This window comes from Electrona antarctica, assembly GCF_951216825.1.
Source record: "Electrona antarctica genome assembly, chromosome: 6".
Taxonomy (NCBI): domain Eukaryota; kingdom Metazoa; phylum Chordata; class Actinopteri; order Myctophiformes; family Myctophidae; genus Electrona; species Electrona antarctica.
The window spans coordinates 43,577,339-43,604,742 of record NC_136811.1 but is presented as its reverse complement, the minus strand read 5'-3'; the positions used below and the strand labels follow the sequence as shown (position 1 = coordinate 43,604,742).

The window sequence follows — 27,404 nt, the reverse complement described above, 5'->3', positions numbered from 1 at the left end:
CAGGGGCAGACGTATGCAGACTGCTAGGGGGAAAGAAATAGTATGCCGTGTTTTCTTTGCCTACAGTAGCTCTCCGGCGTCGGCTGTGGCTTGGCTGATGCACGTCTGTGAGCTTAGAGATGAAGAAGCCACATCACATACTACAGAAGATGAATTATGGTCGAAACTAGCAGTAGGAAAAAAGAATACTTGTAGTTGCACAACTGATGCACAATCCCAATAGGAAGGGGGGGGGTGGGGTCTTCAAGCCTTGTTTACCACTTTAGGCCATGCAATGCAGCATATATTCGTGCATAGGAATCTGATGGTGTGTCTTGAGTACTCGGCTACTGTTGAATCAGGTATCATTGAATCAGTGTTGTCATTGACAATAATAGAAGATTTCACACCCCTTCTCTATGGTGACTGATTACCATATTTATTTAGTGGTCGAAGTTTTATGAATGAAGAAGTTCGACCTAAACTAAAAACCATTCATGTTGACTTTACAGATGCAGTACTTGTAGTGGGATCATGTTCTGGGCAGTAACCACGCCTTCTCTCATTGTTGGTTGGAGGCAACAGCTGGGCCAGCTCTCGTGAACGTTTTTGACTGAATGATGAAGTTACACCATTGTAACATGGTGTTACATTGGCCAGTTGGCATAACAACAAACTATAGCCAATAATCACAGGGCAATCATCTCTGCAGGCTCCTCCCGCATTTCATAGCCATATAGCTTTATATACACTACGACACATGCATACAGCTTATGATACGTGCTGCTCATGCTCATGCTACTCATGCTGGGCTCAAGGGCGCATACATATACTCAAGCGGTTAATATGCCGCATTACTTTTATCTATAATAAATATTGGTTAAATCTATTCCTCAGTTTTCTGATTGAATTGACCTAGCCGTGTTGGGGTTGTATTGTTTCCTTTTACAGCGACCAATATCGGCCCCCACATGCATTATCTGATCATGTATCTATCTTGGGACTGCCCTTAAGTCAGACCTCCCGTTAGTCGGACCTGTGCTGCAAATCACCTGCTGCGGGTTACAAATCACCTGTGCTGCGGGTTACAAATCAACCGTGCTGCGGGTTACAAATCAACCGTGCTGCGGGTTACAAATCACCTGTGCTGCGGGTTACAAATCACCCATGGCTTCCTATGAGGTTAGGGTTTGGGATAGTGTTAGTAATGGTCGGACTAACGGGAGGTCGGACTACCTGCCCCGGTTCGGAAGTGTGATTAATTTAATATCCTTCATAAAGTGTACAATCTAGGTAAAATAGGTATACAGGCCTACTAAGTCTGTGCAAATTCAGAGGTAGACGCCTTTATTCCACTTTAATGATACATTTCCAGGGAAGATGTAATTTATGGTGCTACTAGAGTACATCTGGTCCAATGGCATATGCTGAGCAGCCACAACATGTCTGCGGAGAGCATTAGAGACATAGCCTGTCTCGTGCACAGATTTACGAGCGGCCTGCTCCTCGCTCGTGTTTTTCGCAGAAAACGATAATTGGTTGTGTCTTGTAAACAGACACTCAGTACTTCGCTCTAAGTTCACTGCATACAGACACATTTGCTGGCGTGGTGGACTCTTTCTCTCTCTATCTCTCTGATCGGTCATTCCTGGGAGGGAGGTAATCATAGTGATATGTAGGGCCTACTACACGTGGCTGACACTTAAAACCACAAATACAGACATTCAAACCCAATCAAACAGCCCTTTGGAGCTCATGCAAACCCATATGCAGATAATGTTCACACAATAACATACCAAGCACGTGTGGCACGCGCGCGCGCACGCACGCACGCACGCACGCACCCACGCACGCACGCACGCACGCACACACGCACGCACACACGCACACACGCACACGCGCACACGCGCACACGCACACACACACACACACACACACACGCACACCATTAAGTGCCACTTTAAGTGGCAAACCTCTACATCAGTGTCTGGTGTAGAGTTCCACACTTAGCTCCTCTTGTCCAAAACTAAAACAGCTTTTCTGCTTGGAGGCGACCACTTCGCTGTGGATCATTACTGTCAAGGGATTAAACATCTTCTCCAAGGGTGCTGATGGTATGATATATGATAAGGGAGCTTATTGAATTATAAGTACTGCAGCTAATACCACAGTTTCTATCATGTTTACTACTCGTGGTTTGGCCCAGAAGATGGGCCACATCTGGGCCGAGCCAAAGACCAATTTCTTAGAACTCTCCATGAAAAAAAAAATCTACTCATAAAACATGGAAACAACTAGAGATGTATAAATAATCGCATCTAAGGTTATCCAGGGAGATGGGGCTGAGGGCTTAGTCCTGTCCCATTTGTTTGGCTAGACCTCACGAATGCAACCAATGGAGGGGGAGAGACAGTGGATAGAGACACATATTTATATCGACAGGGACTCTAACAAGAAATGTAAACCCAGAGAAGTGTAACTAACTCTGAGCGATTGAGCGCAATACATAAAATCCAAGGCTGCAACCTCAGGCACTCCTTTCAATGCTGTACACTTAATCCTTCCTTTTACAACATATAATTTGTCTTTCGTATATCCGGGGAAATGTATACTGCAATGTTATGTCTGCACTATTATAAGCCATTTTCTCAGTAGAGGTATAGTGTGCTTGTTATGCGCCATAACTCAAATCAGACAACTTTTTATGACAGCCGTAAACACTCTGCAATGTATACACCGTTGCTATGAGTGGCGGTTTATTACCCAACTCCATCGTATGCTTTAAACCTATGGCATCACCAGCCAAAAACCACAGTCGCAGCGACCACTGTAAAAGCCTGATTTATACTTGGTCGTACAGCATTGTCGTGCGCTGAGAATAGCTGATATGCAAGCTCTTTATGTATCGTGGATGCAGCATGGTATATGAGCTTGTATATCAACTATTTTCAGTGCAAGACACCGGCTTACGATGGAGCATGCATTAGGAAAACGTTTGCTCTGAATTTGTGTTTGATAGGACCATTCATGGTTTATATATATGGAGAAGTCTGTGGTCAAAGCGATTGCTGTGAATGAATGACCGTGATCAATTCTGACTCGGGTGACTGTTAACACCCACTCATAACCAATGATGTTGTACGACTCGTCCCACTTCTCCTTTTCCCTCTGCTAATACAGTATTTAAGCCCGGTGGAAGTGCATACTTCGCTTACAGAAGCCTCACAATGAATGGAGAACTGCTCGGAGCTATCTTAGGCATGTCTGGACGCCGCTGTATGTTTAGCTGTGGGCTTTTTTTGAGATTCCTCTTATGAATAGGAAGTTCTGCACACGTCTGGCCTCCATGCTCTGTAAACAACACTGTCAGCCTCACACGTCCATTGACTAACACAAATAGGGAAGGAACACTGTCAAATCAAATGTATGAGTCCATGTGGTTACAGTTGTACACTCTTTGAGTTATAAATGGATAAATTAAGACTTAACATATAATGGAGTGTTATACTGATATTGTACATCTCCAGTACATTATCAATACACTAATTACTGTATTTTCCCTTGAATGTACTTGTATCCTCATTGTTGTGCAAATAAACTAAACTAAATGTATTCTGCATGATATACTCAAGAAGACGTTATTAAAGAGGGATTCAGAAAATGTAGCACACCATACACTGAAGTCTTGAACCCATAGCAGCCCTATTCTAGGCATGCATTGATATGCAAAAATAGACAAACATCTGGTGATGAACATTTGCCAGAAATAGGTGAACATTGCATGAAAATAGCCAAGCTGCAAGCTCTACAAGCTTTTTGATCTGCTATTTTCGCCAATGACTTACAACAAGGTGTATAGGGTTTATCAATTTATTTATTTGCAGAACTGCTATTTTTGTTATTGACTTAAAACAAAGTACTGTAGGCCTATATACGGTTTAACATTGCATTTTTGTAATGCATTTTTTAATAGAATTACTGTTCAAAGTTGCAGGTTTCAGTGGTCATAATGTCCTGAAGTGGTGAAGAACACCAACATATGTAGCCTATCTACTCCCCGAGTGTATCTAATCCAAACCTTGTGGCTAGTAACCATCTCTTAGGTCAGAGACACATGACCTGTGAGCCAATTTTCCAACATCACTTCTAACACGAACAATTATTTAGGCGAGCCATCTGAGGAAGGCTATAATGTCAGTTTCAGACAAGTTGATATTATACAAGCGCTTATTTTTTTCTCCTCCGCTGCAATCCGTATGCTTTCAGGTTTGTTGCAAATCCTAGTAATGGTATGGGATTATGAGAGTGGATGGTTTCATTTTTCTGGCCTATGACTGTCACATCAAGGTCCATTACAATGATTTAAACCTAGGCATATATGCCAAGGCCATTTTTATTGCAGGGCTCTCCAGCTTGGCTGCAGTACATTAAAATGCCTTTATATAGTCTAGCACAGTCAGGGCCCTGGTAAGCAGGATGTAAATGGGTCACTCGCAAATTCAAGTTCAATCTCCCTGCGTCTTGAAGCACAGGCCGGGGAGCCTAAATATGTGAATGATGGCTTCTACCTTTGACATTTGGCTCCATTCATTACACGCAGCCAGGTTTCCGTCGCTATTCCTGATCCCCTCTAAGCAGGGGATGACAGGTGAGGAGATGTACAGTGCATGTGACCGAAATAACACAGCAGGTTCAGCTAGAAAGCTAATTGTGTAGATATTATGTCCCTTTCGATGTTGCGTTGAGTTTTTCTACTTTAACCACTTGGGGTCCCTACTTCGGGCATGTCATTATAAGCATGTCCCCCACCCCCTCATGTTTTATACAGTATAGCAGCTGGTAGTTCCAACCTTCTTGGATTGTTTTTGAAATTTGAAAAAAAAAGTCAAAGTAAAATAGGGCTTACATTTTGCCTGTGGACAAGTGGTGAAAATTAGCACATGTGCTAACACACTGTAAATGATGCATCTACAATTTGTACAACTGTGCAATGAGCAATGCAATTGTTATGTCCATATCAAATAAATAAACATAAACATATTATCTGCATAATTTCTTACAGTATTGCAAACTTGCAAAGCAGAAACAATGCTAAGTTGGTACATTGTACTAGAAGACAAACTGAGGCCTATACAGTATGTGTAACCACAGTGCTTTCAGGGACAAGTTGAAACAGGATCTCATCTGTCAAGTTATTGTTATTGTGCAGCATTCTTTTCTGCTATAGAGCAAATCCAATAATTATGAGCAGAATAAGTTTGTCTTTCGTGGAATCTATAAGGTGAGCCCTGTGACAACTGACAGTCGGGTAAATGTCAATTAAAGGTAGTTAGTTAGTGTCCTTCAGTGTTTACAGAACTTTACACTGAAGTTCACATTGTCATCTGTCAAAATTGTCAAACAACTCTTGAAATACCTTTCAACATTTGCCCAAAATAATGACATTTTCCCAAAAATAATGATGCCAGGGTTAATGTGGTTGTTGAAGAGGATGAGGCCGCACAGGTTTTAGCCACTGTGCAACAAACGTTTATTAAAAGAAAACCAACGTTGTTTTGACGATATACTTCAGTGTTTAATGAGACTGAATGCACACGCCACTTATAGGGACTGGGACAAAGGTGAGTGTCCTCAACCAGACCAGACCAGAGGCGGGATATCAAAAGCAGAGGTATGGATGGATCCCCTCCAAGCAAATGGAAGTCTGAGTGTTTAGTGCCAGAGGCCGTGCATTTACATTATGCCATTGTTATGACTGTGATTCTATGTGGCTTGCCCTTGTGTTGGTATTGACATGTCATAAACGGCTTAAAAATAGCTCTGTCCTGCTTTTAAAGCAGCATGCTGGCCCAAGGTTCGACAGGTCTAGTGTATCCAAATACCATACTTAAATACATAGATTAATATACAGATATTAGAGTAGCAAAAATCATTGTCATCTTTGCTTTTCAAAACAACAATTTCAAGCTTTGATTTGACATTTTATAGCTTTTACTTTAAAGTCTCTGATTGTATTATTGCATTTTGTTTTAACCTGGATTGACTTTCAAATAATTTAGTAAAAAGTGCAGTACATAAATAAAGTGTATCATTATATTATTACTTACTTACTACTGTAAATGTAATATTATAAAAGTAGCACACGTTAATTTGTTTTCTGTGGAAGGGGGTTGGGAAGATGGGTAAATTGCATGGCTGACCACTCGTTTTTAGTTTTTTCCCTGTCCCTCTGCTTTTCCTGTGTCTAGTCAATGCTTTCATTTTTACTGCCCCTGTGACGGAATCCCCTCTTCTGTTTCCTGCTGTTTGAGTGGGGTTGCCCGGCAACCGTGGCAGCTGTCCAGTTGTGAGTATTTTTTCTATCTGGAGTGACGATGGAGTGGGGGCTGTGAGGTTACAGGGTCAGGACATGGGTGGGCTACATTTATGCTTTCATGTTTTCACTCCATGTATATATATATATATATATATATATATATATTTGGGAAAAAGTAATACCCACACACAAGCCGACAGGTCGGAGGTACGATACTGACCGAATCTTCCGTGTGACTTTGCTTCGCGGCTTTCTTAGCCTGCGATCTGCGAAGGAGCGCGATACGCTTGCGGCCTCGTTAAAATAGTGCTGTGATTCACGCTGTATTATTAGTCAGCCCCTCAGCTTGATTCACCCACCCATCTGGCTCCCATATATGACTGGAGCCGCTATGTATCACATCACATGCAGGGGGCTGAGGTGTTGGACACTGGACAGCTCCGCTGAGACAAAGGCTTGTGTTGTACTTTAACCATGTCACCTTCCCTTTGCATCCTGCTCTGACACCTGGACACTGAAAGCACCCATGTCGGGTTTACATCAAGCTATGTTCTTGCGTTTTAAGGCCTTGCAGGGTTTATTAGCGTCCACACACATTTAAAACATGTGTAGGTGTGTAAGTACTGCCGACGTGCGCACTCGCACACACCCACACACATGCAGCGTAATAGGAGCATATGTGCATGCATCCACACTTTCAGACGTCGAGGACGTCTGTGTCAGGATGAACTTCCCAGCCAGGTCAGTGTGACTCACAGGTCGCTGAATTCCATTTACTCACACTCACAAACATGTGTATTACAGATTTGCACGTACACACAAACACATGCCGCACGTACACACACACACACACACACACACACACACACACACACACACACACACACACACACACACACACACACACACACACACACACACACACACACACACACACACACACACGCACACTCACACGCACACACGCACAGTCACAGACAAACTCAAGCTGTTTTCTTTTTCTCTCAGTTCAATCTACATGATTTAAACACTTAGGCTACACTTTCAAATCTGACCAGACATAATCAAGTGCTGCTGAAAGATATCCCTCCTCGGGGAGAGGCTGGTCTACACTACCGTACCGTGCATCCATCTGAAGTCATTCCCTTCCACCCCGGCAGCCGTGAGCTTCCATAGAATCCGTGGCAACCTGATCTTTCGGGGGTGTTTTTCGCTTGGATGTGAATGTGGTGTTTCCTAATCCCAGACAGTGATCCCAATCAGAAGGAATAGGCCTGATGCAGCAGTTTGGGCCCTGCGCACTGAAACCAAATAGCATAATCGCGTAATGAGGGACCTCTCTCCAGGAAAACATACCGAAGTGGGAAAAATTGCCCTGCTGCCTGTGCTGATAACTTAGAGCGTCTCTATTCGTCTCTCTGTTGAGCATGGTGTACTACAGTGGTTCCCAAATGGTGTGCCGAGGCACACTGTGCTGTGAAACAACTTTAGTTGTGCTGTGGGATTTTGGGACAGTCCTCAGTACTTAATTAATTATATTTACTATCTATCTATAAATGCATCACGTCTCTGTCTGTCTGTACGTGTGTAATACAGACAGAATACGTGTGTCGATTTCAAATTCGACACACGTGTTCCACACCCCCGCAGGGAGTGAAGTCCCCGGTGTCTAGTCGGTCGGACCCACGGTTGTCCAGAACCGCCACAAACGGACTCTGACTCACCCCTAGATCTCCATGGAGCTGGCCTGTTATGACAATGTTATCACAATGATGTTCGGACATCTGCATAGACTCCACATTTGGGCATGCCTGATAAAGAACTCCAAATATGAGCATAAAAGGGACACAGACACAATAACTGGGTGGGACATGCATTTCCAAATTGCATCGTTCCAAGTAGGCCTTGCCCCGCTCTAGTAAATTATAATTTACTATATTAGTACTGTTTTACCAATACAGATATTTTAACCACTTCCATGCTGGAAGTGGTTAAAATATTCCATATAGGCATATCATTACGGGTTACATTTTAAATTAACATTTTGATTACTTTATTGAAAAGTTTTTCTGCAATAGAAAAAAAGATCACAACACGTTGCATTGCGCGTTTGTACAACTATTTTAGCTATGAACACAGCCTTCAGATTTTGACTTGCCCATTGGTGTTCCCTATAGGGACAAAACTGTGGAAACTCACTGGGCCTATTGCAACAGAACAATTTCAGTAAGTAATATCATCAACTTTCCTCCGTTTTCAGTAGGGAATGACTACAGGGTTTACGGGATGAATGGAACTAACAGTCATATTTGCTACCCACAGCAAATTACCATACACAGTTAAACATTGTCATATTTTCTTGCAGAGTGAATCATGGTAGAATGATTCACCGTCGGGCTTCCAGTCCTTCACCAATAAGTAAACACAGACCAGTCTGAAAATCAAGAACATGATGTGGATCCGAGACTACTGCATTACTCTTATTCTATTTTAATTAACCTTTATTTAAAGCTGCTATAAGCAATCATATGTCAAAATATTAATGACCTCTTTATTTTGAATTGGTATTCAGACAGCCAGCAATGGGTAGAACGCTCCCAAAAAGAATTTAGTCTCTGTGACACATCTAGGGGCCACAATCTGCATTCAAAGATGTTCCTAGAAGCTTTGTCATTGGTCGAAAAAAACCCGGTTGCAGTGACTAACCAATCAGGAATCAGACAGGCAAATCGACCAATGACAAAGCTTCTAGGAAAATCTTTGAATGCAGATTGCGGCCCCTAGATGTGTCACAGAGACTACTTTTTTTGGGAGCGTTCTACCCATTGCTGGCTGTCTGAATACCAAAAATAAAAATAAAATAAAAAGGTCATTAAACTTTTGACATATTATTGCTTATAGCAGCTTTAACCAGTAAAAAAACACATTGAGACTGAAGTCTCTTTTACTAGTGTGAACTGGCCAAGAGAAGAGGCCAAATAAGTGACACCGCTCTGCCAGTAACTACGGAGCCCTGGAGTGGTCATGGTGAGATTTTTTGTCTAAAAATTATTTTTCTCACCATGGCCAGCCACTCCAGGGCTCCATAAGAAATACAAGACAATAACAGGACCAACATGCAACAAGTTCAAATTTAGAACAAATTACCAAGGAGATTACCAAGAATGGCTTTATAAGTGAGAATATACCAATGTGTAGCAACCTGTGAGACGTTAAGGAGTACTAACCCACGTACAGAGTACAGTGATGAGTCCTATAGAAGGAGTTGGTTATGAACCTTAATGCAGCATGAAACAAGGGATCAAGTTTGCTCAGAGTTGAGGAACTAGCAAAACGGTAGACAGTATCGCCATAATCGAGCTGCGACAGGAAGAGGCCTGTAACCAGCTTTTTGCGAGAAACATTAGAAAAGCAGGACTTCATTCTGTAGAAGAAACTCAGCGTGAACTTGTCCAACCAAATCCCAAGATATTTATACAACTCAACCCATTCAATGGATACTCCATCCAGAATGGTGACTATAGGCGATTTGGAGAAAATAGCATGGCCTTGGTTTTGTGGCCATTTAGTAGCAGTTTGCTATTTAGCAATTCATGCTGCAATGAGACAAAGTCAGAGGCCAAGTTTGACACTGCCACATCAAGTGAGGGGGCACAGGAATACAGAATTGTAACATCGGCCTACATATGATACCTACAATGCTTGGATTGACTACAAATATGGTTTACAATTTTTACATACTGTACAGTAGAAAAAGCAAAGGCCCTAGAATGGAACCTTGAGGGACTCCTTTCTCTAGGATGATAGAGTCAGACAATGTATCACCAAATTTAACACACTGTATGTGGCCGAATAAGTATAGCGTTTGAACCAACCTAGCACATTGTGGCGAAAACCAGTATTCGAGAGGACATTTAGCAAGACATGGTGGTCCACGGTGTCAAATGCCTTGCTAAGGTCAATGAATAAGGCTGCACAGAACGATTTAGAACCCAGGGCACCCCTGATGTCATCAATAACATTAAAGCATGCTGTCACAGTACTATGTTTTGCCCTAAAACCAGACTACATTGGGGTTAGAATCTTATTATATGTGCATCAAGAAAGAGTTTAACCTGAGTCGATACTTGGCCCTCCAGAATCTTAGCCAAGGCTGAGAGATTAGAGACTGCAGGCCTGTAGTTATTGACGTCACAGCGGTCGCCAGCCTTGAGAAGTGGTGAAACATGAGCCTGTTTCCACACTTCTGGTAAACTCTGAGTAGATAAATGAATTAAAAATGCCAGTCATCGGTTGTGCAATCACCAAGGCCGAAATTCTTAGAAAATAAGGGTCGAGACCATCTGGACCAGAGGACTTCTTTGGGTCAAGTGTGGACAGGGCAACACATCTGGTACTAGAATGGGAGAGAAGCCAAAATCAAAATCAACAGGTGAGTGTGCTGAGGGGCTCCGGCATTTTGTGTGTGCGTGTGTGAGTGTGTGTGAGAGAGACTGTGAAGCAAGAGATGACCACTCCCCTTAAAATGAGCGTTAAAAAAAGTCTCCAACCCGAACGTTTGGCAGGGGGCCAGCAGCACCTTTCTGCTGAAGTGTTTTAACTACTCTCCATAAGCTAGAATGATTACTCGCAGTATCTACAGTGAGAGATAGATAATGTTCGGATTTTGATTTTCTAGTAAGGGCCTTACATTTGTTTCTCAGCACCCGAAATAAAAGCCAGTCATCTGCAGACTTTGATTTTCTGGCAAGAGTGTGCAACAAGTCCGCTAGTGCTCTAGAGAAACAGGGATTTGCTCTATTTATACGGTCGGATCAACATATTTTGTGTACCCATACCTGACGAAGACCTGTTGTGGTCGAAACGTTGTCTACCTACTTCTAATAAAGTACACTGGCAGCTGTAAAACAATGTGTGGACTGCCTTCCTTTTCCTTTTCTCACATCAACATATGGAATGAATTCTGAATTGGCCATATATGGAGCATGTCATGAGGCGTGACTGACGGACTGACTGACGGGAGATGCAGATTTTCATAGTAAACAGCGACCTACGGTCACAATAAACATGGGACCCCATGCCTCCCTGCTTGGCAGAAGTTGGCACACAAGGGTGCGAGCACATCAAGCCGTCTCATGCTACAGAAACAGGAGATAGGCTCCTGACCTATGGGCCACATGGTTCCGCAAGACGTACTTATCCAAGGACAAATAAAGGCTATGTGATGCATATGCAGTACTGTCTGTATCACATACTCAGCTGTCATTTGCCCTCAGTGAAAGGGTGAGGAAAAAGACCAAGAGGGAGGCATGCTTGTACAGACCGATCAGTGCAAGATAAAGTATTGTCCTTGTGGGTGAAAATGTCAAAATGTCAAACATAGGACGAAAGTCCCATAAATATGTTGATATAACTTAAGTCCATTTGTTGCACAACCACTTTTGAGTACCCTTGGTTATGTGGGTTTGAGTTTCATATCTTTATCTTTATTGCTGTAGATGATGTGGTAAAATCCCTGGCTGAGGACACCATGGAGTTTGTCCGGGTGCAAAGGAGCCAAAACAAAGAGAGGAAAACAGAACTGCTGGGTACTGGCGAGGCCGGAAGCCAGCAACACCTGCTGTGTTTTCAACCAGCTCCCTCCCCACACCGCCAGGAAATCCCAGCTGGACTGCCATCACAGAGGCAGTTCTTTATTGACAGTAATGTATTTTCTTTCTTTCTTTCTTTTTCTTTTCTTTTTTTTTGTAGCCAAACCATTTACTCGTCATGCCAATTAAACCTCCCCACACATTTGTGACCGTTTCTGACCGAGGCTAAGTCATTGCACTTTTTTTAATTTGTGTTTTTTCATGTCATATGAAAGCAGGGAATCATAGCTTCAAATTGACAGCGAGTTGAGAAAACAGGCCTTTAAAAGGTTTACTTCTGTGGACTCTAACATTACACCTAGCTACATGTCTAAGCATTTATTTCATATTTACATGTTGATTTCAGCTCTCACATTAATTTCAGACATGATCTGGTACAGTATGTGAAGGAGTCTGCCTGTGCTATTAACTCGTTTTTGATAAAAAATAAATTAAAAAAAAAACAGTTTTTCTCCTCTCCTGAACAGTTAGTCTTGCCGCCATGACTGTCTCTGTATCAAAAAGAGTCACATTTGTGTTGCCACTGTACCTTACTTATTCACCTGCAAGTGAAGTTCCTGCACGCCTCCATCCTACTCCACCCGTTGAATACCCCCTGCTGTCTGATGTTATACACTTTTGATTTGTTCATGTTACTGGACGTGGGCGATCTGCAACAAGACAGTTAAACACAAACAAATTGTATTAAGACATGTTTCTAATGTTCTGTATCATCATTCACAATACAGGATGTATTTGGCTTCCTCTTTGACTGACAGACAAATACTATAACTGGAAATAAACAGAATAATACCCTACAAAACAGACAATATGACAAATTAGTTTTAAACAAAATAACAAATGCATGACACCAAATAGTTCTGTTTCCAAAATAGCATAGGCCTATTACTATTATAGTGGATTGAGATTATTGCATTAATACCATCATAAAGTCACACAGTAGCAGCTTGGGCCTACAGATTGGGCCTCCACATTGTGGAATCACACAGCCAACTGTTCTACCATCAACCCCTGGTTATATGTGTCTAAGTTAATACACTTCATGATATCTCACCTGGAACACAGTTAAACACAAACAATGTATTAAGACACGTTTCTGTCCAGCCTGCATCATCATTCACAATACAAGATGAATTTGGCTTCCTCGTTGACTGACAGACATCCTGTAGCGCTCACTGGAGTGTAATGCCCCCTTGTGGCGCAGTGGAGCTATAGCTATGTATATGTTGTCTTTGGCAGGCAAGGAACACAGTGACTATTTTAGTAGAAAAGACTACCATTACATAGAACAATATCACAAAATGAAATACACTTAAACATGAACTTTTATCTTTTAAACTATTTAACTTGTAATCCCATGAACTCTACTATGAACTTAAGTAGGAATGAATTATAATGAAATAAACAATTGAGTAGAAATGAATTATAATGAAATAAACAACAACAAAAAATAGGGGGCGCATGGTCTGGGCTTATCCTACACTGACAGGCACCGCCCCAGTCCATAGGAGTCACTAATACAGCGGCAAGGATCATCTCCACCAAGCATGGCACATTTTCTTCGTATAGACGCTCGGCAAAGCTAGATGCACCGCGGTGGATTCAAACCACTAGTCTCCACGGCACTTTACCCTTGTGCCACCCGAATGCCCCTCCCAGTAATTCATATATTTATATTAAATTATGGTGTTGATCAAAATGTTATTTTGCCGTTGCCTTTGTGAGTAAATAAGACTACGGTTATGGGGTACACAAATTATCACCAGTCATTCACAGTTGTCCTAAATACAGCCTCATGCATTGGCAGATGCTGTGTGATAATCTATGTTATGTATACATATCAATACTAAGCATTATTGGGTGTGGAGTTTGTGTATTTAAAGGAATGCCCGACCTTGGGAAGTGTTAAAGGCGGATTGTTTCAGAGCAGAGGGTAAACAGGATACTCTCCTTCTTGCTCTGCTAAGTGAGTGTATCCAGGATTACTCTCAGCCGGACTGACCAGCGATGCATGCATGCGTGTCTGGCACTGGGCGGATTTTATTGACACGACATACAGTACAGGGCTTGTGTGTTTTAGCGACGATGCGGCCACCGACACAAAACATCCAACGGTGTTTCCCATCTGGGCATGGCTGAAGGTACAGTATTCCTGACTGTGCACACAATATTTACATAGATTCATTAATACCAGCACTATTCAGTATACCGTAATGTATGACACTGCCAGAGATGCATTTATTATAGAAATCTCTAAACCTATAATCCTTTTGTGGTTTTCAGTCTGTATGCGGTCATCATTCTGCACATGCAATTTAATATTGCATTACGCAACACAGCAATAAGGATAGTTAGTAACATAATGCCAAATGATACAATTTTTTACAGCAACATCTGTTGCTCTAGATTTGAACAATAATGCATAGTTGAGCTAAATGTGCGCAATTGTAATAATGACATGTCCCCCCCCCCCCCCCCTCCCCCCCTTAATACGTCTATATGCCAGGTTGGGTAATCGGTTGTAAAAGTCTGCATGCCTTCATGGTTTGTTATAGCTTGTCATTTCTGGCTGCAGGAGGCAGTGTTACTCAGTGGCTCCCATGTGTCACAACCTTGCCACTATCTACGTAACTGCTGGGGCTTCTGGGAAACCGTCTGGGCCCTTAATCATCCTCCTGTAAAGGGGGATCAGGGGCCGCAACAGTGCCAAAGAAAAATACACAGGCATGCACACACGTGTGCTTCACAGTCTCTCTCACACACACTCACACACGCACACACAGTAACACACACACACACACACACACACACACACACACACACACACACACACACACACACACACACACACACACACAACACACAACGTCAACATGGCGTTATTGGTGTGCTTTATGGTTCTCTCTACTACTCAACTATGCGATTTTGGTCATATGTGCAATGTGCATGTGTACATGTCTGTGCAGTATAATTCCACACGTCCTCACCTTCACCCACACCTCCCCTCCTGCCTCCCTCCACCTCTCTCTCTCTCTCTCTCCAGGCATGCTCCCATTATGAAATAAGGCTGGGGTCTTGTCAAAGGGAATCCCTGATAGCCAGACTGAGAATAGACACACTCCACACACTGGCCTCAGCGACACCGCTCTCTTCCAGCAGTCTCCAACCGCTCTGACCCAACGTCTCGGGTGACTCAATGCGTCGGCTTTCCACACTTCCCAGAAAGCCATGATGCCAGGGTACGAGAGTGAAGGGAGGCCTCCACCTCCACACAAATGAGATTTCCCATTTTTTGGGCTCTGGATAGCTCCTCTGTCAGGACATTAGAACTGTGTGTGTGTGTGTGTGTGTGTGTGTGTGTGTGTGTGCGTGCGTGCGTGCGTGCGTGCGTGCGTGCGTGCGTGCGTGCGTGCGTGCGTGCGTGCGTGCGTGCGTGCGTCTGTGTGTGTGTGTGTCTGTGTGTCTGTGTGTGTGTGTACTTGCGTGCGTCTGTGCGCGTGCCTGTGTGTTCTTGTGAGTGAGAGCCCCCAGACACTGAAGGTGGAAAATTGCCCCTGGAAGCCATTACATCTCATGAACCAAAGTTACGTCCGTGTCTCGTATTCGGTTCAGAGTTGGAGCTTGACTGGCATTGCGGAGCGTCCAGACAGTTATGAAACTCAGTCACCAAATGGGTTATTATAACCCAGTTATGTCTCCATGATGTGGTTTCAGAGAGACCTCATGGTCTCATATTGGAGAGGGAGTTCCTCCTTGTCACTCTGCTCTCTCTTCCAGACCCGACTAAGGCATGCGTCTGGCCTGTCTGTGACCGACTGGGTAGTAATATGACTGTTATGGATCTGTTGTCTCAGTGACATCTACAGTAGAGCCTGAGCCATGCCAGATTACTTCAATGTCTTTCCGATTTGGGAGAGTCCTGGAACACCAATTAGCCTACCAATATTTTGACCTATATATAATATAGGCATATCATTTCTTTTTTCAGAAGGAATTAATAAGAAATTCAAATATAAAAAAAACGTAATCCGATTAGTTTCTATTTGAGAACTTTAACATATGTACATGTGCGTTCTGTTGCGGTTCACTTACACTTACAGTATGACATAACCAAAATAAACATTTGGGCCGACGGAACACTTAATTGTGGATTAAGCGACTTTTCCTGTCATAACAATTTTACCACTCTGTGAATTTGACATGTAACTTCTACATTTCATAATAATTTGTTATATTTACATCATCTTTGCTACAGCATATTCATTGTGGTGTTGTGTCTGTATTTTCTCTTAAGGCAGGCATATTTATATATCGCCATTAATAGGTGAGTTGTTGAGCTCCAGGTGGCTCATGCCAGAGTGCCTGACATAGTCTCACGTAGCCAGACAACTATTCCACAATCTCCGAAAGCTATATAGACTCTGGACCACATAGAGTATTAAAAGGAAGGATAGAGACTGAACCGGAACGATAGCACCATTTCATTTCGGGTATATGATCCGGGCGGGAACGGATGATATCGTTACGTCATGTTGTAGTATTGTTTTGTAGTCGACAGGCAGGAACAACAAACAACAACTTCCTTTTCCCTCAAACCGATTTTTCTCAATAAAAGCTGCAGGCTACGAGAGGTTTTATTGTTATTCTTCCGGTTTGAGGGAAAAGGAAGTTGCCGTTTGTTGTTCCTGCCTGTCGACTACAAAACAATGGCTAGATTGCCCTGGCATTTGCTGAATACCTTGAAGCTCCAGTGAGTTTAAAACATTACGTTGAATAACTATCTGAGTGGACCAGATTTGGATTTGAACCAAAAAACAGCATTGGGACCATTTCGATATCTGTGATCTGTGAGAATTATCTTGTATTCTATTTATAGTGACTCATAGGAATGGACAATGTGACAACCAGGTATAGTCTGGTAACCACCGGAGAGACGGGTGACAGCCAGAATGTAGACGGCACCCCGGGAGCAGTATGGGTTAGCGCCCCAGCCTGCATCCTCCGTGAGGAGGAAGCCCAAAAGCCTTCGATGAGGCCTTTAGGAGGGCCATTCGAGCCGCAAGTGGAGCCTGCAGCAGGGCCGGATTTAGCCAGCCCCACTCAGGTGGGCAGACAGAATTGTAAGGGGGGCGACTCCGCCGGCGCGGGTGGGGTGTCAAACCCACATTGGGTGGGCAGGACGCACGTTTGGGTGGGCTATGCCCACCCCTGCCCCCCCCCTAGAACCGGCCCTGGCCTGCAGTGCTACCGTTGCCCAGGTGGAACCTGCAGAACCATTGCGGCTCAAGAATCCACCACTCCTGAATGAAGTGTCTGGTGCTGGGAGTCTGGTGCAACGCACAGGTCCTCACTGTACGGACAGGAGGCAACCCACAGAGCCTAGTCCCTCCACATGCCAGAATTGTACCTCTCAGTCCCAGCATAGTAGTTCCGGAGTGGTTCCAACGGATTGTGTCTTCCCTAGTGGGTCTGATCGAGGGTAGCTACTGGGACGTAAGTCGGGACTTGATCACCCCGGCTGGGTCACCTGAGTGAGGGGTATGATGTTCCGGAGACCCGAAACCCTGATGACCTTGGGATACATCACTGAGGATACGTCCCAGTTGCATCCATGCGATGTATTTTCGTTCTCACAAACATAATGTCAATACGAAATATAAGTTTGATTATTCTAATAATTATCTTTAACACCCAAAACCTAAATCTGATCCACTTAACCATACTGATTTCAATGACCCCATGAACTGTCCTTTAACGACTTTATATTGTCACAACTGTATTTGTTCTGTGTTCTCCGTGTTTCTATTTGTTTTTACTGTGTCAATTGTTCAGCACCTTGTAGCTTTGCTTCGAAAGGTGCTTTATAAATACAATTTACTTACTTACTTACTTACTTTAACAAGGCCCTACAGTAAATCTCAAAATAGAATGGGGTTGCCCTGGCCATGTCGGCTTGTGGTGGACATTTCTGTCAAAATTCTATTTTTGCCACAGACATACAAAATGAGTAGACAATATTAGGAGAAACACATAAAGAGCTAGCCCTGAATCACCATAACAGGTCTGTAACTCTATCTGACCCTTACGGGTCCAATTGGTTCCATTTGTACACTCTCAGAGTTAAGGGGGTCCTTGCACACAAAACATCTTAGAACCACTAGTACCAGTTGGACTCCTAATATGCCATAGTGTCGTAGTAAATAAGTGTCATACATATTCTGAAGAAAACCTGGAGACTTGACATTCAGTAATTCATGATGAAAATAACTTAGAACATTATAATGAGGTGTTCATTCATTCATTCAAGTTTTATTTATTCTCAAAATTACACTGAGTAATCAAACTCGTTTTCAGTGTCGTCGAGTAATCAGGAAAAGAATAACAATTTTTTACAAATAAAAAGCTAAGACAAATTTCAAAACGATCTAAGAACAGTTACATATTGTGGGAGTCTGTGTGCTCACCAAGGTTTTAAAAGGACTCAAGGGTACCAATGTGGTCAATTTTAATTGCAGTCATTCCATGTATTAGGGCCACAGAAGCTAAAGGCAGATCTACCAAGTTCAGAGTCAACTTTTGGTACTTTGAATTTGGGGAAATTACTTGACCGGGTGTGGTAGGGTTCAGAGTCCGGCCATTTCAAGAAAGATGAGATTTAGGACAATCTCCAAGTATGGCTTTATACAAGAACAGGTGTCAATGTAGTTCTCGGTGTAAAAACGAAATCTAGAATATGGCGTCTGAAAAGCTAGGGACGGCCCTCTCGTGGGCATAAAATTCTAGCCCACATCACTCAGAATAGAGTGACGGTGGTATGTTTTTGTAAATATTGAGCTCGTTCTTGGCGACAACATAGTGAACCAACACCAGGATGGATAGAAAGAACGTCGGACCCAAATACATTACAAGGACAAGGAAAATGTTGTGAACAAACACGGCTGTGCTTAGATACTTAGATGAACGTTATGTCTCTGCGCCCGTGCGCCGATCCAAGCCATTCTACGTCTTTTTGTAAACTCGTCAATCTGGGTTCCTTGATGCTGTCTCCATGCTGGAAAGCTGAACATCTAATTCCGTTTTCTGGCTCATTTCCTCGACGTGACCTGCTGTGGCACTTATTTACTGAGCAAGTCTGCACTATTGTGTGTCAGTTTAAAAAAATTACGTATACAAGCACACGGATAGTCGCTCAATGTAAACAAACCAGACAAGCCAGCAAGTATGGCGGCCGCTACCACGTGACACATATGTTGACGCCCCCTCCAGGAGATTTTGGTACACCCTATAGGGCCTTTATCCAAGGCTCTTTACATAGATTGTGCATTACATTCACCCATTCACACACACATTCACACACCGATGCCGGAGGAAACCATGCAAGGCACCAACCTGCACATCGGGCGCAATTAGGGGTTCAGTGTCTTGCTCAAGGACACTTCCACACTAACCTGGGTTTGAACTGGCAACCTTGCGGTTCCCATCCGGTCACTCTACCCCTGAGCCACTGCCGCCCCTAGCAAGACTTTGCCACGGACACATGTGTCCGTGTACGGACATATTAATGAGCCCTGGCTCCCCGGGATGAACCCTAACCTTTCAAGTGACCGGATGTCCTTTTACCTCAGCCCAAAATGTCACATTGTCACACAAGATATCTCGTAATCTAACAGGCAGATTGCAGCATGGCAACCCTACTGATTGTGGTGACCCCTGCATGGCCATTCCTTAGAGCCACCCTTAGGCCACAATTTCCACTTGCACACAAGATATCTCAAACTTCAAATGGGCGGATTGCCACGAGACTTGTCCGTCCAACACGTTTGGTCCTAAACAAGATGTCTCTAAAACTGCAACCTTGTGTTTGAAGAGCAGTATGACAGGGGGCACCTGATGGGCTTTTAGACTCTTGTCTCATGTGACTGCAAAGTTCAACCGTATTTACGGTAATTCCGATTTTACAGCAAAAGTGTAGAGGGAAACAATGTGGATCTAGGTCTGCATGCATATAATAAGTATAATAATAATATGTGCATGGCATGCATACAAATTTTAGTGCTGATCGGTCCATCGCTTTGCGAGATTAGCTCCAGAGAGGCAGGCAGCCGCACACACGCACGCACACACGTACACAAGCACGCACAAGCACGCACACACACACACACACACACACACACGCACACACACACACACACACACACACACACACACACGGTCTCCTCTATATAACTTTGTGTAAGTCTACAAATCCAAAGGCTCTATAGCAGTATGCCCGATCAAAGAGGTGATATAACTCTTAAAATAGATGATTGTAAGGAAGGATCAAGATGTGCTATAATAATATTATAGCACATCTTGATCAGCAACAAGGGTATCACCTTCCCATTTCAGATGTCACATTGCACAAGGTTTCAACATTCCACCATCGCCGCATCGTTGAGTGTGTGAAGCAATCAGAAGAGCGGCGTAGTAAAGACAAGAGGATGTGTGAGAGGATGGAAAGTACATTCAGGGTCTGGATGGATATGGGATGACTGGAATTAAACGAGACCAATTAAAATTCCATCAGTCAGGTTGGCGCTCTGTTTGATATTGCTCACCCCGCTGCGTGCATCCAAGGGGGTGCAGGGACCGGATGGGGTAATGGGGAGACATGATGTCTCTCCTCAGCTGCAAACCACATGGACTTGAGTGCGTTGACATTCAACATACCAGTCATGAGAAGACGAGGAAGGTGCAGATTAGAACATTGAGTTGGTATACAGTGTAGTCCTGCTGTTTATGCAGTATAGCTTATACCTATATACAGTACTTAGTTCCCAAACGGTGTTATGAAAAAGTTATGAATTACTTTTTCATTCTATCAGTACTGTGTGTAATTATTTTTGCCATACAGAGGAAAATTCTATACTATAGGCCTATTGTACGTCCCAATTCTGAGCATGTCATTATAGGCAAAGTGTTATTATTTTCACACTTTACTACACACCATGATGAGAGATGCGCCATGAGCTTGTAGATCTGCTTAGCAATGAATAGAGATATGCCTTGAGGTTCTGAGTTACCCTTGGGCACAACAACTTTGAAAACCACTGGTAGAAAATTGAAGTCATCAGCACTGGACACTAGCACTGATAATATGTTTTGCTCAAGAGTTTTAATGTTCAGAATAACCACTTATAAAGCAGAATTTCCAGACCTAATATTCATGTTGCACTCTGCAAGTGTCTGTGGTCCGTGTGTTCATGCTGCCATCTGCTGGTATGTAAATGCATTACATGAAGATGTTGAACTTCACTGCATTATGAAAGTAATCAGATCAGTAAAGGTACCCTCCGTCCCCCCACCAAAAAAACTAAAACTACAAAATCACACCCATGTGAAGTGAGGGGTGCTCTTATCATCAATTTCCGTCCTGACTTTTGTCTTCAATGTTTGTGTTTACACACTTTTGTCTTCAATGCTTGTGTTTACACAGACCCTCAAAGCTGGACATAGGAGGGGCTAGCGCCCCTCAAAAACCAAAACTAAAACATCTTATGCTTCCATTTCTTCTCAACATTGCATCTGAACGATCCATACATTTCAGTTATTATGGTAATTTGCTCATGTTCAGTTATAGGCATATTGAAAGGAAGCATTAAAACAAAAAAATAAATAATAAATAAAACTAAGCATGTAAAATGAGTAAATTAAATGGAAGAAAGTTGAGAGGTGTTCTTGCCAAAAACAGCAATGCATTTCTGCTGAGGAGACGGCACCATCTGGTGGACAACACATCCGTGGATCCCTCACTGGTAACCTCTCTTAATGACATGGACCTCTTCATGCAGCATCTATTCTACAGTATACAGCATAGCATAAGGACCCCTATAAGCTGAGAGAGAGATGAAGCTTGGACCCCCACTACATATTGAATAAAATTGTGTAGATTCAACATTTTTCATAGATTTCATAGATGGCTTCATAGACTTGTTTGACTTTGACAGCATTATCATTGTGTAGCACTGTGTTGGATTCATGTAAATGTGTATTTTCAGACAGTTAAAGGCCTTAAAGGAGTTAGTTCACCCCCAAAAAATACCTTTATTTCCCTATCAATTACACATCCCATGAAGCTTTGAATTCACGGAGATGTTTTTGCTTTTTTGCTTTCGTCACATTCCTGAGCCAATAATTCAATGGCCAACTGGCTGGTCAGACTGGAGACTCCGCTGGTACTACGACTTCAAGTGGTTCACTTAATACTTGGTCTGTACTTGGTCTGCTCTTTTCCCCCTACCTACACCAAAACTCCTACACCAAAGCTGAGGCTGCGAGGCGTTTTGAACTTGCAGATTGGCTATTTTCGGTTAACATTCCCCTCAGAATAAGGAGGCTAGGGTTCAAGTGTTAATATAATACAAAGAAAGAAAAAAGATTCCTATGACACAATGATTCCCCCCCCCCCCCCCCCCCCTGTCTGTAGTAACTCCAGACCAGCTGTTTTTGTATAGAAGCTTAAACTGAGTGGTTTTAACTTTTTGTGGCCATGATGAGGCACACCGATGGGCAAGTCAAAATCTCACGGCACACCTAGACAAAATACAAACTAGCCAATCGACAAGTTCAAAGCGCGTCGTGATGGGACGTGCTGTGAGCTTGTTAATCTGCTATTTGCATATGTTTTTATAGATGTGGGCATTTGTTTTGAAATGCATACTCAAAATGCCAGGTTTGAAGTTGTTAAACCCTGATTTATTTTAGGGAATGGAACCTGCCACTGCATGTATTGTGAAATGAGTACACACAAAGTACTGATGTAGTAAACAAAAAATATTCACAAGTTTTTGTATAGATGTATAATTGCAACAATAAGTCGCTAAATCGCAAGGCACACAAAGCCACCCTAAGCCAAAAGGTAAGTCAGTGGGGAACATATAACCCGGGGAACATAATCATGACCCTGTCTCCCAGCACACTTATCGGAATAATAACTGGCTTAACTCCGTCCGTCCGTCTGTCTGTCCGTCCGTCCGTCCGTCCGTCCGTCCGTGCGTGCGTGCGTGCGTGCGTGCTGCAGTGGTCAATGGGTGAGTGCTTAGTGTGAATGGCCCGGCATCTGCAGGGGTCAATAGGTCGTAACGGGTCAACAGGTCCTACTCTAAATAGATAGAGACAGACGGACAGACACGGGGACACACATAGACATTTAAAGGAGCAGTGTGCACCGCTCAAAAAACGCCCACCGTCAGAGTACACCAGTCTTATATAAAACACACCTGGCACAGGGAGACACTTTATTCCCTGCATTTCCACAGTGTCTGTATATCCACTCCACAGGCCTCTCTCTGCTCTGACCTGCGCTTAATGCTCACTGACTGATCCCATCATTGGATATGCAGGAGTGTGGCACATTCCAAGGGCGCAGGCTGCCGTGAAATAAGGGAAACATGATAGTGATTGAAATTCAAATTTCGCTTCATATTTCCTATGTGTGCTATTTTGTCTGGGTTATTTTATTTTATTTAATTAAAAACAGGCATGGTGATGTCATGCATGGAAGGTGACCAGGTCCACCTACAGTAGGGTGTGTGTGTCATGTATGTTGCAGAATTGCCAAAAAAATATCAGATAACTCAATAAAGGGGAGGGGGAGGGGAGAAGAAAAGATGCATGGTTCTTTATGCAGACATAGAGTAACCTAACCCACAGAGTGAACTTTTCTGCGAAGAGAAGCGAAAGAGGGTGATGGAGTGGAGTGGAGTGGGGTGGAGGGGGGGATGGGAGGGGAGGGGAGGGGAGGGGAGGAAGGGAGGGCAGCCAGCAACAGTCAGGGACATTATGAAACAGTTAAAATTCTCAAGGGAACATTCTGTACTATAAGCACAATATAACTATTATGCCACAGCCATATCAGACAGTGAATCGTATCATTTTGCCTGGGAGGGGTATTGTGTTATTAAACCACTTATTACAACAAAATAGTAAAAATATCCAATCTACAATATTGCATCGAGACGTGTTGTGGTCTTGTACAGTATATTTGCTATATTTCCACTATTCTTGCACAGAATAGTGACACCTGGTGTGCGTGCGTCTGTGCGTGCGTGCGTGCGTGTGCGTCTCTCTCTGTGAGTGACGACCCTCACAGGGTACAGCTCGGTCTCTTCTGAAGCAACACTAACTGGTAATGAGCATGCGTGTCCATCAGGCTCTGGTTTGATGTATGTCTAATAAACATGCAGCAGGCTGCGCGGGGCTATTTAAAGGCCATAAACGGAGGCGTTTGGAGGGAAGAGGGTCTTTTTCCTGTCCTTCCACCTCTTCTTCAGTGTCAGCCTGTTGGCAACGCCATGGGCTGCGCTCATTAGCATGTGTGTGATCAACACTGTCAAACAAGTGAGTGTATACAGTACGCGCGCATGCTGAGAGACGGGCGTGCGCGTACATGGGCTCACGCGCACGCACCATAGACTGTGGCACGCACGCACACACACAAGTATCCGTGCCATCTATTGCATTGCTGCCACCATGTGGACAAGGGGTGATATAGCCATTATTCATGTTTGCAACAATGACATGGTGATGGATGCTGTGGCTCCGTCTTTTTGGCAAATCTAGAGCTAGCAAATCTAAGACATCCGGTTGCTTTCAGAATAAAAGTATCGTTAATTAAATAATTATTACATTACATTATTAGTATTAGTATTACATTACAGTTATTGTAAAGACACACATTATGTTTCTGTGTAAAAATAAGTAATTCAATAACGTAAATATTATCTAAATAGTTATCTAAATGGATAAATGCTATTCACTGGAGTGCATGGACTTTTTAAAGTGGACGCTGCACAAAAGACGGCTCCACGAGGCAACTGTTGTGACATACGCACACGTTCAGGGAGATGTCCTCTACCACACCCCACTCTCCGCTAAGCGGGAGAGGTGTACAATTCCGAGCAGCAGACCTTCTACTGGTGTCAAAGGTAAAAAAGTGCCGTTTCCAGACCCAGAGTGGACAGTGGACAAAAGACGGCTCCGCGAGGCAACTGTTGTGACATACGCACGCGTTCAGGGAGATGTCCTCTACCACACCCCACTCTCTGTAAATTACAATTAGTCGAAACAATTAGAGAATGTAGTTGTTTTTCTTTGTTATCTCATACTACCTTTACTTTGAAGTCTTCAGAATGGGACACTGTAAACTCCTTAAGAGTCAAAGGAAATAAATATTTTAAGAGGTATGAATGGCAAGAGCTGTTTGCCAGCAAAGTCAAGGAATCTAATCCATACTGTATAATCCGTTTTGTTAATCACAACATTTCTACCGCTGTCATTAGAAAATCAAGCAAGCCATGTCTGACAATCAATGGCGCCTGCCGGTATACTTCATGTGAGATGACCTCCAAAATACATCTCCATTCATTCGAAGACGGCATATTTCATATAGGACAAATTGAGAGGTAGATACATTAGAAGCACAGAGCGTGCATCAATGAAGAACCGATTTGCACATACTGCTTACATTGAGGCATTGAACAATGCAGACCCAAGGTCTTTAATAGCTGGAAATCGTAGCAGAGTTGTTGGAATTTTACACCTCTCCCGCTTAGCGGAGAGTGGGGTGTGGTAGAGGACATCTCCCTGAACGCGTGCATATGTCACAACAGTTGCCTCGCGGAGCCGTCTTTTGTCCAGTGTCCACTCTGGGTCTGGAAACGGCACTTTATTTTTACCTTTGACACCAGAAGAAGGTCTGCTGCTCGGAATTTTACACCTCTCCCGCTTAGCGGAGAGTGGGGTGTGGTAGAGGACATCTCCCCGAATACGTGCATATGTCACAACAGTTGCCTCGCGGAGCCGTCTTTTGTCCAGTGTCCACTTTATAAAGTCCATGCACTCCAGTGAATAGCATTTATCCATTTAATTACTTATTTTTACACAGAAACATAATGTGTGTCTTAAAGCATCGTTTAAATAATTTGTAGTTTTAATGTGCAAATGAATACGAGTCTAGAGGGTACTCTTATTTTGAAGAGATCGTCCACCGGAAGTCATATATTTTCTAGCTTAGATTTGCCAAAAAAACAGTGCCGGATGCGGCCACCCTCTGCAGGCCAGGCAGTGGACCATTATGAAAGTTCACATGGTTACACTTACACATCATAGATCGTAGATCTTAAAATGAAAACAAATCCTGTATTTTGGATGCAGTATACAACATGCAGTATACAAAAAGCAAACGTGGGAAAAGAGAGCCAAAACTAACAAACAGTATAAAAACCAAGACACCACAAAGATTCATTCAAAAACATGTTGCCAAAATGCTCCGAGAGCTTAAAAGGTCAAGAGGAATGTGCTCTTGAATATAATCTGCATGGTAAAACATTTTAATTGTAAATTGCAGTCTTGAGGGTGTCAGTTGTGACAAAAGATTTTTTTTTTTACCTTAACACAGAACACATTTATATGTAAATTATATCTAAATAATTATGTGCCCCAAATTAATTATCTCCCTTTATAATACAGGCTAGTTTTGGGGGTGTATTTCTAAATTTAAAGAAAGAAAATAATCTTTTGTGGCAGAGTAAAAGACTAAAATGTCAAGTTTCCTTAGATTGGGTTATTTCATTAAGTCTGTGGACATGACATGATGTTTTTTTTGGTTTTTTTTAGCATGCTCACTGCCGACTCCGATATGATTATGAGGAGCCCTAGGCTGCTGCTTAGCCATGCGTGCATCTGCTGCCCTCATGTCGGTCACCTGTGAACACCCACATCTTTTCTATTCATCTTTAACATGAAAGCCAACAGCTGCCATTTGTTGTTTTCTCTTTGCTTCACGGTATGGAAAATAATAATAAATAATAATACATGAAATATGTTTTTATGAATACATTTTTTGTCCAATCTGTATAGTTGGAGGCCATCGATATTGTCCTTTTCTTTTTGCTGAGGTTTGCGTGATCTGCGCAAAAGGACAGTTAACCCATTTTGGGCGGGAACCCCTTTGTGTTTTAAACATTATGTTATAATTTAGCTATTGAAAAATAGCAGATCTACAAGCTCATAGCGCGCCACCGAGTGGCGCGCTACGAGCGGCGCGCTACGAGCTTGTAGGTCTGCTATTTTTGAAAAATCATGAAAATATTTATTTCAGAAAACTGGAGGATTTAGAAGGATTTTTTAAAATTTTGAGGTCAGGCCTAAATGGGTCAAATGATAAGGGACAATATCGGTGGCACCCAACTGTATGTTTTTATGAATACATTTTAATTTTGTCCAATCTGTATATGGAGGATAATAGAACTCATACAATTGGGGTGGTTGTAGTTTGCCTCCCTGCTCGTCTATTTAGACATTTAGATCGTGTCAAAGGTCATCATGTCTCCCCTTGATGAAGGGGCAAACCCTTTTCGCTGGAATTGAAGCTCACTTCCAGGTTCTCGTTCAGCCTGTTGTTCCTATACAGTATTTAT

The 27,404-nt window shown here is 42.9% G+C and overlaps 1 protein-coding gene across 2 annotated transcripts in view; it reads right to left on the bottom strand.

Moving 5' to 3' along the window:
- LOC306924151 (nuclear factor of activated T-cells, cytoplasmic 1-like) overlaps positions 1–27,404 on the bottom strand; it is a 178,506-nt gene that overhangs the window by 98,103 nt on the left and 52,999 nt on the right. Inside the window, exon 2 of one of the 2 annotated variants that reach the window (XM_079502523.1) lies at positions 12,476–12,596. The gene's annotated coding sequence lies outside the window, so the exon portion shown is untranslated. The remainder of the gene's footprint in view (positions 1–12,475; positions 12,597–27,404) is intronic. The other variant, XM_079502524.1, reaches the window with a different exon arrangement.